This window comes from Pelophylax lessonae, assembly GCF_965119305.1.
Source record: "Pelophylax lessonae genome assembly, chromosome: 4".
In the NCBI taxonomy this organism is placed as follows: domain Eukaryota; kingdom Metazoa; phylum Chordata; class Amphibia; order Anura; family Ranidae; genus Pelophylax; species Pelophylax lessonae.
Window position 1 is genome coordinate 30705079 of NC_138771.1, and position 12696 is coordinate 30717774.

Sequence of the window (12696 nt, forward strand, 5' to 3'; positions counted from 1 at the left end):
ACTGAGTACTGTGTATGAGCTCACCACTTTGAGCAGTGTGGTAGATGAATTACGTACAGACTGTGAAAGTTGGAAAGATGAAGCCCAACGTGTCCAGCAGCAGCTAAAGGGGAAAGAAGCCTGTGTGGCAGAATTACATTCTCATTCCCAGAAGCTAGCCAATGAGGTGAAGGCTCTTATGCAGGGAAAAGGAGATTCTGAACACAAGAGAAAAAAAGTAGAGGCACAGCTGCAGGAATCGCAAGTCAAGGTGTCAGAAAGTGACCGATTGTGTGCTAAGCTGTCAGAGGAAGCAAACCAACTGCAGGTTGAGTTGGACGATGTCACAAATCAGCTTTCTCAAGCAGACAGCAAATCTAGAGAAATTGCCAAAAATTTCTCTATCTTGGAATCGCAGATGCAAGACACTCAGGAACTCTTACAGGAAGAGAGGTGTCAAAGGCTGAGTTTTAGCACAAAACTCAAACAAATGGAAGATGAGAAAAATGGCTACCTGGAACAATTAGAAGAGGAGGAGGCAGCAAAGAAAAACCTATCAGAGCAAGTCGCAACATTGCAAGCTCAGATAGCGGATATGAAAAAACGCATGGAAGAAAGCGTTGGCTCATTAGAGAGTGTTGAAGATGTGAAAAAGAAGTTTGATCAGATGCTTGGTGAGGAGAAGACTGTGTCTGCAAAATATGCAGAAGAACGTGACCGTGCAGAAACGGAGGCGCGTGATAAAAAGAGCAAAGCCCTGTTCTTGGCTCGCTCCATGGAGGAAGCTCTAGAGTGTAAGGCAGAACTAGAAAGAGTTAACAAACAGCTGTGTACAGAAATGCAAGATTTGGTCAGCTCCAAGGATGATGTTGTGAAAAGCGTTCAGGAGCTAGAAAAGTCTAAGCGAGCCTTAGAACAGCAAGTAGAAGAGATGAAGATTCAGTTGGAAGAACTTGAAGAGGAATTACAGGCGACAAAGGATCTGTCCCAAAGAGGGGATAGTGTGCCTGATGCAGTTTTTAAAAGGATCAGTGTTCTGGGGTCTGTCCTGAGTGAGCATCAGAAATGTGATGACATGTGGCTTGAATCACCCCTTTGGAATAAACAGTTCCTTCAAAAACTTCAAGCACTGGAAAATGTATCATTAGAACTTCAGCAAACAAAGGAGTTGTGTAAGAAATGTGATGATTTATCAGTTCAGGCTGAAAACCTAGTGGAGAAAACTAAAGCAAGTGATATAAGGCTTGGAGAAAAAAGCAAACACCACCTAGGGGAGAAAACTAAGGTTGTTGGTGAAAACGTGAAGCAAATGAATAAGTGCCTTTCAGGGAATATTTCCAAAATGGAAATGGTGAAAGACAGGTGGCAGAAGTTTGATCATGATCTTGAGATACATTCCATGTGGAGTTCAGATAAATAAAAGGAGCTACAAGGGAAAAGTAATGCAATAGCAGAGAGTGCATTGAAGAAACCTGTAATAGACTGTGTTGCAGTTCCATGCTTCTTCACTGATGCAGAGAGGAGGTCTGTAATGGATACCACCCAGATCGCTGGGTTCAACTGTCTACGGCTAGTTAATGAAGCTACTGCCTTTGACCCATATGATGGTGGAAGGAAAGTTGATAAAGTACAGATATTTCTTGGAACAAAGCTTAGTGAAGCAGAGGTTCTCAAAGTTTTGTGGAAAACATTTATTGATTGCAGAGAGAGGCGGCTCAAGAATGTTGAAGACATTAAGACTAGCCCAATTGAGTTGCCTATGGATCACGGTCCTCCATGGCGGATAGGACAAACTTGTATGCAAGACAAACTTGAGAAGGAGCGAAATGATGCCAAAAATGCAGTTGAGGAATGTGTATATGAGATGAGGGACAAACTGTGTGACATTTATGAGAAATCTGTCAATGAAGATGACAGAAACAATTTCACCCTGAAGCTTGAAGATACTAAGAGGCTTATCAGTGAGAGTCAAGAGCAGTGCCTGACACATGCGTGCCTGGAAAACTGTGTCCCAACCCTAGGGTTGAAACAAGAGGGGGGGGGGGTATGTGACAGGAAGTCAGGTAAATCTGTGGATGTAGTCACAGACAGGAGATACATTTCCACCTGGTTTAGAAAATTCACCAATTACTATAGGGTGTCGGCTGAAAAGGTAGCCAGGACGGCTTAAGGAAGTTGAAAGGCCTTCAGCTGTTCAGAATGAGGAAGTTAAGGCCTCTATAATTTGTCCAAAAGGAAGTCTATTGATTGCTGCCTCCTGACGCTGTGTGAGCTGGGGAGAAGACCTTCTTGAGCGATGTGCGCTGAGGAGGGTAAAAAGTGTGAAGACTACTCAAGGTGAGGTCTGGACTATTTCTATGTGAAAAGAAATAAATGAACTGTTTGCTATGTGAAGAGACAAGCAAAGGAATGGTTGCTATGTGAAGAGACAAACAAAGGAATGTGTTCTATGTGAAGAGAAAAGCAAAGGGACATGTTCAATGTGAAGCGGAAAAGGGACATGTTCAATGGACATTTGTTGTGTGAAGAGAAAGTAAATGGACTATTGATAGTCTGCTGTATGATCAGCCAAGTCTGCCCAACAGTAGGTTGGGGACAGACTTCTTTAGATAGGTTCCTGTGTGTGAGAAGGTAGCCGCCCACAGTGGCAAGGATTTATTTTGTGTTTTATTTTATTTTGGATGTTTTTGACGCTTGCAGTCTGGTGAAGAAAATTGCATGAATAAACCAAACTGTTGGTTGCAACCACTTCTCGGCTATCTCCCTGTGTAACGAACCCCCCAAAGGGGTCATCCACACCCGCCACCGAGCTAATCAACCTCACAATATATATATATATATACATACAGGGCTCAAAATGTTAAGTCCTGAGCTACTGGCCAGGCCTTAAGTGTTACTCCCCACCAGTTGCCCCACCCAACTCCTACACTGCCCCGCCCCTAAACACGCCTTGAAAAATTATCTCATAGAATGACACTGTTAAATGTTTTTGCATTAATGTAGAAGTTATAAAAATAAATATTAATAACAACATTATCAGTGCCCCTCAATGCAGCCTACCAGTGCCCATCAGTGCAGCAGCATCAATGATGCTTATCAGTGTGGCCTGATCAGTGACCATCAGTGAAACCTCAACAATGCCCATCAGTGCAGCCTGATCAGTGCCCATCAATGCAGCCTCACCAGTGCCCATCAATGCAGCCTCACAAGCGCCCATCAATGCAGCCTCACAAGCGCCCATCAATGCAGCCTCCCCTATGCCCATCAATGCAGCCTCCCCCTGTGCCCATCAATGCAGCCTACCCTGTGCCCATCAATGCAGCCTCCTCTGTGCCCATCAATGCAGCATCACCAGTGCCTATTAATGCCGCCTCCCTTGTGCCCATCAATGCAACCTCACCTGTGCCCATCAATGCAACCTCACCTGTACCCATCAATGCAACCTCACCTGTGCCCATCAATGCAACCTCACCCGTGCCCATCAATGCAACCTCACCCGTGCCTGTCAATGCAACCTCACCCATGCCCGTCAATTCAACCTCACCCGTGCCTGTCAATGCAGCTTCACCCATGCCCATCAATGCAGCTTTACCCATGCCTATCACTGCAGCTTTACCTAAGCTCATCAATACAGCTTCACCTGTGCCTGTCAATGCAGCTTTACCTGTGCCCTTCAATGCAGCTTTACCTGTGCCCTTCAATGCAGCTTCACCTGTGCCATCAATGCAGCTTCACCTGTGCCATCAATGCAGCTTCCCCTGTGCCCTTCAATGCAGCTTTACCTGTGCCCTTCAATGCAGCTTCACCTGTGCCCTTCAATGCAGCTTCACCTGTGCCATCAATGCAGCTTCACCTGTGCCATCAATGCAGCTTCCCCTGTGCCCTTCAATGCAGCTTTACCTGTGCCCTTCAATGCAGCTTCACCTGTGCCCTTCAATGCAGCATCACCTCTGCCATCAATGCAGCTTCACCTGTGCCATCAATGCAGCTTCAACTGTGCCATCAATGCAGCTTTACCTGGGCCCAGTAATGCAGCTTCACTTGTGCCTGTCAATGCACTGACCAGTGCAGAAAAGAGAGAGGAGAGGAAGAGGAAATCTTATCTTATCTTAATCAATAAGTTAAAGTATGTATGTATGTATGTATGTATATATATATATATATATATATATATATATATATATATATATAGATATATACACGTATACATACATATATATATATATATATATATATATATATATATATATATATATATATATATATTACAGTAAGTTACAGTAAAACTGCAGGAAAGGGCACTGGGGGGCAAACTAATGTGAATGTATTTTATTTTGCATTGTATCAGTGTGTTTGGTGTGTTTTACATTTGAATTTGCCGCCGGTTCCACCCCCCTGCGAATGTCACGTCGCAGGAGACGGAAGCCGGGGGTCACAGAGGATTGGGAGGAAGCTCCGCCGCCGCTCACCGCCGAGATACATCGCTGGATCCCGGTGACAAGGTAAGTAACCCCTCTACCAGGATCCAGCGATCTTCCTAGCGGTACCCCTAGTGTGGCTCGGGGTTACAGCTTTTGGCACTGAAATTTAACCCCGAGCCACGCTCGGGAATACCGCTAGGAAGGTTAATAGCCATTCAAACCCCTTTGTGTCAACTTGTGTGCATGTTATCAGGCCAAAATCACCAGGGTGTGTAAATTTTTGATCAGGGTCATTTGGGTCGTTTCTGTTGTCATTATGATTTAAAAAGAGTAAATACAGTTGATTGATAATAAATGGCTTCAGCCAAACACTAACCATGATTGAAAGGAAAAGTTATCATTCATATTCTCTGAAAAATGGCCAAGAAATCATAAATTCTGCCAGGGTATGTAAACTTATGAGCACAACTGTATGTACAGTGCCTTGAAAAAGTATTCATATCCCTTGAAATTTTCCACATTTTTCATGTTACTACCAAAAACATAAATGTGTTTTATTAGGATTCTATGTGATAGACCAACACAAAGTGGCACATAATTGTGAAGTGAATTTTTTTTACAAATAAATATCTGAAAAGTGTGGCGTGCATTTGTATTCAGCCCCCTTTACGCTGATACCCCTAACTAAAATCTAGTGGAATCCATTGCTTTCAGAAGTCACCTAATTAGTAAATAGAGTTCATCTGTGTATCATTTAACCTCAGTATAAATAGATGTAGCTCCCTCCTTGGTACTTGCTAGAAGAGAGACAATTGTTTTTGGATCTTTTCTGCTTACCAGAGAGATTGCCAGGTACATTTATATTGCTCTCTGCCTACCAGAGAGCAGGATCTGTTAGTGAGGTCTGCTCATGGTGCTCAGATGCAGCTCAGCTTGTCTGAAGTGTTTCACACTGGTCCAAAAGGGAGGGATATTGGACAGTGGGAAGAAACCTGACAAATGAGTGCACAGGAATTTAGTACAGCCCTGGTGATTGGCCGAGGAAAATGCCTCAGTGCATGCTGGGATAATGTATAAATGCCAAGGGCACATGTGCTCGGGGTCTTTCAGCTTGAGAGCGGGGTCCCGGAAAGAGGGGGCGGCTCCCCCTCCTCTGTGGAAGCTGCCATGTGTAACGCTCTGGGGTTTGATTTTGTGAACTGGATTTGCAGCTGCAGAATTTCCACTCAGTAGTCGTGTAGAGATGTGTTGAATCACCTTATCCAACTCTCTTGACTCATCATGGTGGTTCAGCCTGCTTCAGTATGCACACACACAAACACTCAGAGATGATGTTGTTGGAGTGATAGAGGTCTATGCAATAGTAGTGAGGTGATATACTGAAGGGATAGGCTTGAGTAGTGATAGCAAATAATAATAAGCACTCAGGTAGTAATGTTGCAGGAGTGATAGCAGATGGTGATAGATAGTATGCAGGAGAGATAGCAATCATGTACAGGTAATAGGTGATAGGTGATAACAGATGAAGTGTACAGGATATGCTAAGCAAACACAAGGATATAGGTTACAGGTGGAGGTAGGTTCAAGAGCTAACACTCTAGGTAGCGATGCAGGTGATAGATGGTGAGAGCATGTATCTTAGAGCTTAGTAACAGTTCTTATTATGCAGAAAGATATAGCAAGTGGTTTGGTAGGAAGGGATCCCCTGCGGGGTACTTATCACAGGTTGGTGAGCGAGGGTAAGGATCAGGTAGAGAGGTAAAGGATCAGGTAGCGAGGTAAAGGATCAAGTAGCGAGGCTCTGGTCAGTCCAGGTATAGGGAAGATAGCTGGAGGATACGGCAGCGTCAGTCAGGCTTGTATTATGAGCGGTTGCACGAACACCTTGTGAGTGCAGACCGTCGGTTGAAATAGCCGCTCAGAGCAGCGCCTAGTGATGACGTCATCAGTTGTTAAAGAGACATGCAGCTATATGCGTTCCATCTACCTGAATGGTGGAACGCAACCCGGAAGTAAGAGGCTAGAAGGTACTGAAAGTACCAGGATCTTACAGTACCCCCCCCCCCCTAAGGCCGGCTCCAGAAGGCCTATAGCACTGGTCTCTCAGGGTATTTGGAGTGAAATCTTCGTATAAGCCTGGATGCGTGAACGTCAGAAGCATCCAACCAGGTGTCGTCTTGGGGTCCATAGTTTTTCCATCTGATGAGATATTGGAGTTTTCCTCTGTGGATACGAGAATCCAAAATCTCCCTAATCTCAAATTCTTCTCCACCTTCAACTTGTACTGGAGGTGGAGGTAAGATGGTAGGTCTAATCCCTTGGTTGGGTATATGTGGCTTTAATAGCGATACGTGAAAAATGGGGTGTATTTTAAGATCCGCCGGTAATGTGAGTCGAACCGCAGACGTTCCTATGAGTTGCTCGATTGGGAAAGGTCCCAAAAACAGAGGTCCAAGCTTTTTACTGGGGATTTTCAACCTCAAGTTTTTTGTAGATAGCCAGACAAGATCCCCAATAGTCTATTGAGGGGAAGGTCTTCTACGAAGGTCGTAGTACCTTTTTTGTTGGCTATGAGCATGTGACATGGTGGTGTTAAGTAAATCCAGAGAGTCTTTTATTTGGGTGAGATAGTCAGAGGCTACTGGATTACTTGATGGTAGGATGCGTGGTGGAAGAAGTGTGGGATGAAACCCATAGTTTAGGTAGAACGGACTTTGCTTAGTAGTACTGTGGGTTGCATTATTATAAGCAAATTCTGACAAAGGGAGGAGGTCCACCCAATCATCCTGTAGGTATGAGGTGTAGCAACGTAAATATTGTTCAATACACTGGTTGACTCTTTCAGTTTGCCCATTAGTCTCTGGGTGATAAGGGGAAGTAAGCTTCTGCTCAATACGCAATATGCGACATAGAGCTTGCCAAAACTTAGAGATGAACTGTGATCCCCGGTCAGATAGGAGAGTCTTTGGAATTCCATGTAGTTTGAACACATGTTTCACCAGTAATTCCGCTGTTTCCTTAGATGAAGGTAGTCTGCGAATAGGAATGAAATGTGCCATCTTTGTCAGATGGTCCACTGACACTAAGATGGTAGTAAATCCTTTGGAAGGTGGTAACTCTACTATGAAGTCTAGAGACACAACTTCCCATGGAACTTTGGGTATTGGTAGACTGCAAAGTAGACCAAATGTTTTTGTAGTGTCAATTTTGGACCTAGCACAGATGTCACATGAGGAAACAAATTTCTGTACAGACGTCTTCATTCCAGGCCACCAAAATTGCCTGGTGAGTAAATTAAATGTCTTAGTCATACCCATATGTCCTGCCATAGGTACGTCATGTGATAGTTCTAAAATTTTAGTACGCATACCAGGAGATATGTAGAGTTTGTTGTCAAAATAGAGGAAGCCTTCTGCATCAGCACTTAGTTGTGGTGGTGGTGAATCCAGTCCTAGGCTTTGCAGAATCTCTTCCTTTAAGGAACGAACAACACCAATAATACGATCATGGGGTATTATAGGAAGTGAAGGGATTTCAGCACAGTTATCTTCGGTTAACCGTGATAACGCACCCGCCTTCTTGTTTTTATCTGCAGGAGTGTAGGTCACTAAGAAATTGAATCTTAGGAAGAATAATGACCACCGTACCTGCCGATGGGAAAGGGTCTTGTTGATCTGAAGGTATTGGAGATTCTTATGATCTGTATATATGAGTATTGGCAACCGGGTACCTTCAAGTAAATGTCGCCAATTTTCAAGTGCCAGTTTCATGGCAAGCAGCTCCTTTTCACCCACTGGGTAGTTCACCTCTGGGCTACTTAGTGATTTAGAGAAAAAAGCAACTGGGTGAAGTAGAGAAGCGTTTGTTGGTCGTTGGGAAAGAACTGCTCCTACAGCCATATTTGACGCATCCACCTCTAGGATGTATTGGAGGGATGGGTCTGGATGGCGTAGTATGGGAGCAGAAGTGAAGCTTGATTTTAACAAGCGGAAAGCTTTATTTGCTTCTTCAGACCATGTGTATGTTTTTTTCACACTTGTGAGTTGTGTGAGCGGTCTTACGATAGAAGAGAAGTTCTTGATGAACTTCCTATAGAAGTTTGAGAATCTGAGGAATCGTTGTAATGCCTTACGAGTTGTTGGTACAGGCCAATCCAGAATACACGATATCTTGCTCATATCCATCTTAATTCCATTCTTTGATATGATGTATCCTAGGAATAATACTTCTTCCTTATGGAATAGGCATTTCTTCAGCTTTACATATAAATTGTGTGCGAGTAATCTGGACAACACAAGTTGTACATGTCTTACATGTTAAGACAAAGATTGAGAGTAAATGAGTATATCATCCAGATATACCACAACACAAACACCTAGTAGGTCTCTGAAGATGTCATTTATGAAGCGTTGGAATGCTGCGGGAGCATTACACAATCCAAAGGGCATCACTAGATATTCAAATAGTCCGTATCTAGTTCTGAATGCCGTCTTCCACTCATCCCCATCACGGATGCGGATGAGATTGTAAGCCCCTTTTAGGTCCAACTTTGAAAAGTAAGTGGCTCCACGCACTTGTTCAATGAGTTCCGGAATGAGAGGTAGAGGATAGCGATCCTTTATAGTAATAGTATTTAACTGCCTATAGTCAATGATAGGCCTAAGACTTAGATCCTTATTGCGGACAAAGAAAAGTCCTGCAGCTGTGGAAGAAGTAGAGGGTCTAATAAACCCTTTCGCTAAATTCTCATCTAAGTATTCCCTAAGATGAGAAAGTTCATCCTGAGATAGAGGATAAACATGTCCGAAAGGTAGTTTACTGTTAGGGAGTAGATCGATACAACAATCATAGTACCTATGGGGAGGCAATACTTGAGCATTTTTCTCAAGGAAGACTTCAGACAAGTCCTGATAGCATGGTGGTGGTGTGAATTCATCCGACACCATGGACAGGATTTTTTTATAAGATTGGAGGTTACACGTGGTCTCGCAATAGTGAGAGGGGAAAGTTAGGGTCCGTGTTTTCCAATCAATGTTTGGTTGATGTATATGCAACCAGGGAAGCCCAAAAATAATGGAAAAATGTGGTGAAGGTAATACATCAAAGGTGGTGGTCTCAACGTGAGACTTGTTAGTAGTAACAAGAAGTGCTTGTGTTTGATTGGTAATTGGACCAGAAGATAACAGAATACCGTTAATTAAACTGACAGAGACAGGGATAGGTTTTGAAATAATAGGTATTTTATTCAAAGCAACAAAACTAGTGTCAATGTAGTTCCCACAAGATCCTGTGTCGATCATAGCCTTAGTAGTGATTCTATTTTGGTCCCACTTTAAGATCAAATGAATGAAAAGATAGGGATTAGAAAAAGAAGTCGTTAATCCCCCCAGTAATACATGTGAACACTTACCCTCTTTTTTGAGGACAAGGGGACAGACGCTTATCAGATGATCAGCGGATGCACAATACATGCAGAGATTTTGAGATTTTCTCCTGGCTCGTTCAACAGACGACAATGGTGGACGTATAATTCCTACCTCCATAGGAGTAGGGTCGGAGGACGAAAATCGAGAAGGATTGGTTAATGGTACTCCCATTTTCTCAGCCTTCCTTTCTCGTAACCGTCTGTCGATATTGATGCTGAGTTGTATTAAGGCATCCAAAGTGCCAGGTAAATCCGCTCGGGCGAGCTCGTCTTTTACGGCTTCGGATAACCCGAGCCTGAACTGGGTTCGTAGAGATGCGTCATTCCACCCTGAATCTAGGGTCCATCTCTTGAACTCTGCTACGAAGTCTTCAACAGGTCTCCTTCCCTGTTTTAAAGCCCTCAATTGGGTGTCAGCAGTACTCTGCCTGTTTGGGTCTTCATACAGGCTAGAAAGTTCTGCTAAGAACGCATGATAGGAGTTGAGAAGAGGGTCGTTTTTCTCAAAGAAGGAGTCTGCCCAGGGCCGTGGATCACCTGACATATATGATATAGTGGTACAGACTTTAATTTGGTCTGTATTGTAAGTACGAGGTTTTAAATTAAAAAGCAATTGACATGCGTTTTTAAATTCACGAAATTTTTTCCGATCACCTGTAAACACTTGTGGAGGGTTTATTTTGGGCTCACGGGGTTGAGCAGCAGTGAGCTGTGATACACGGGCTACCTGCTGTCTCAAAGTCTGATTTTCTTTTTGCACTTCGGTAAGAGAAACAATTAATGCATCTATCTTTTGTGTTAGGTGCATCACATGAGTGGCTAAATCTGCTGAATCCATTTTTTTCGGGTTCGTGCAATCTGTAACGCTCTGGGGTTTGATTTTGTGAACTGGATTTGCAGCTGCAGAATTTCCACTCAGTAGTCGTGTAGAGATGTGTTGAATCACCTTATCCAACTCTCTTGACTCATCATGGTGGTTCAGCCTGCTTCAGTATACACACACACAAACACTCAGAGATGATGTTGTTGGAGTGATAGAGGTCTATGCAATAGTAGTGAGGTGATATACTGAAGGGATAGGCTTGAGTAGTGATAGCAAATAATAATTAGCACTCAGGTAGTAATGTTGCAGGAGTGATAGCAGATGGTGATAGATAGTATGCAGGAGAGATAGCAATCATGTACAGGTAATAGGTGATAGGTGATAACAGATGAAGTGTACAGGATATGCTAAGCAAACACAAGGATATAGGTTACAGGTGGTAGTAGGTTCAAGAGCTAACACTCTAGGTAGCGATGCAGGTGATAGATGGTGAGAGCATGTATCTTAGAGCTTAGTAACAGTTCTTATTTATGCAGAAAGATATAGCAAGTGGTTTGGTAGGAAGGGATCCCCTGCGGGGTACTTATCACAGGCTGGTGAGCGAGGGTAAGGATCAGGTAGCGAGGTAAAGGATCAGGTAGCGAGGTAAAGGATCAAGTAGCGAGGCTCCGGTCAGTCCAGGTATAGGGAAGATAGCTGGAGGATACGGCAGCGTCAGTCAGGCTTGTATTATGAGCGGTTGCACGAACACCTTGTGGGTGCAGACCGTCGGTTGAAATAGCCGCTCAGAGCGGCGCCTAGTGATGACGTCATCAGTTGTTAAAGAGACATGCAGCTATATGCGTTCCATCTACCTGAATGGTGGAACGCAACCCGGAAGTAAGAGGCTAGAAGGTACTGAAAGTACCAGGATCTTACACCCTCACAGGCAGAGCGACGTACGTCGCTAGCCTGTGAGGGTCTAGGGAGCGAGCGCGCACTCCCGGAGGCACGCTCCCGCGTGGTCACGGACCCCCCCGTGCGTGTGACCAGCGGGCCCGATCGTCCGCCGGTCACTCGCGATCATCGGTGGAGAGGGAGAAAGGCAGGCGGCTGATGTAAACAAGCCACCTGTCATTCTCCCCTGTGTAAGAATAGTGATCATACGGTTCTACTATGTAGGACCGTTGATCACTGTTCCTACACCTCAAGCCACAGCCAATCACAGTTAGAAGCACGCCCCTAGGGACACACATAACCCCTCCCTCTCAAAAAAGTTAACCCCTTCACTGCCAGTGTAATTTTACAGTAACAGTGCATATGTATAGCACTGATTACTGTAGAAATGTCACTGGTACCCCCAAAAGTGTCAAAAATGTCAGTCAAGGGTCCGATCTGTCTGCCCCAATGTCGCAGTACCACAAAAAAAATCGCAGATTGCCGCCATTACGCGTTAAAAAAAAAACAACAAAAATGACAAAAATCTTTCCCTTTGTTAGTAAACGCAATAACTTTTGCGCAAACCAATCAAAATACGCTTTTTGCGATTTTTTTTTACCAAACATATGGTAAAAAAAAAAATTGGCCCAAAATGTTAAAAAATTTTGATTTTTACTTTTTTTTGGGGGGAATTTCATATAAAAAAATGTGAAAAATATTGTTATTTTTGCAAAATTGACGCTGTTTTTTTGTTTATAGCGCAAAAAGTAAAAACCTCACAGGTGATCAAATACCACCAAAAGAAAGCTCTGTTTGTGGGAAAAAAAGGACGTCAAATTTGTTTAGGTACAGCGTTGCACGACCGCGCAATTGTCCAATAAATTCACGCAGTGCCGAATCGCAAAATAGGCCCTGGTCAGGAAGGGGGTAAAATCTTCCGGGGCTTAATTGGTTAAAGATCACACTCCTATGAAGTCACTTTAAATCTTCTCCAAGAAATTTGTATGAACTTGCAGAGCTTTTCAGTATGAGAAATTTCAGATTTTTGTCTATTCACAGAGAAAATAAACATCACTCATGTTCCAGACAGTTGTTTTCCCATTCCTTCTCAATCTTTCAGCACACTTGGG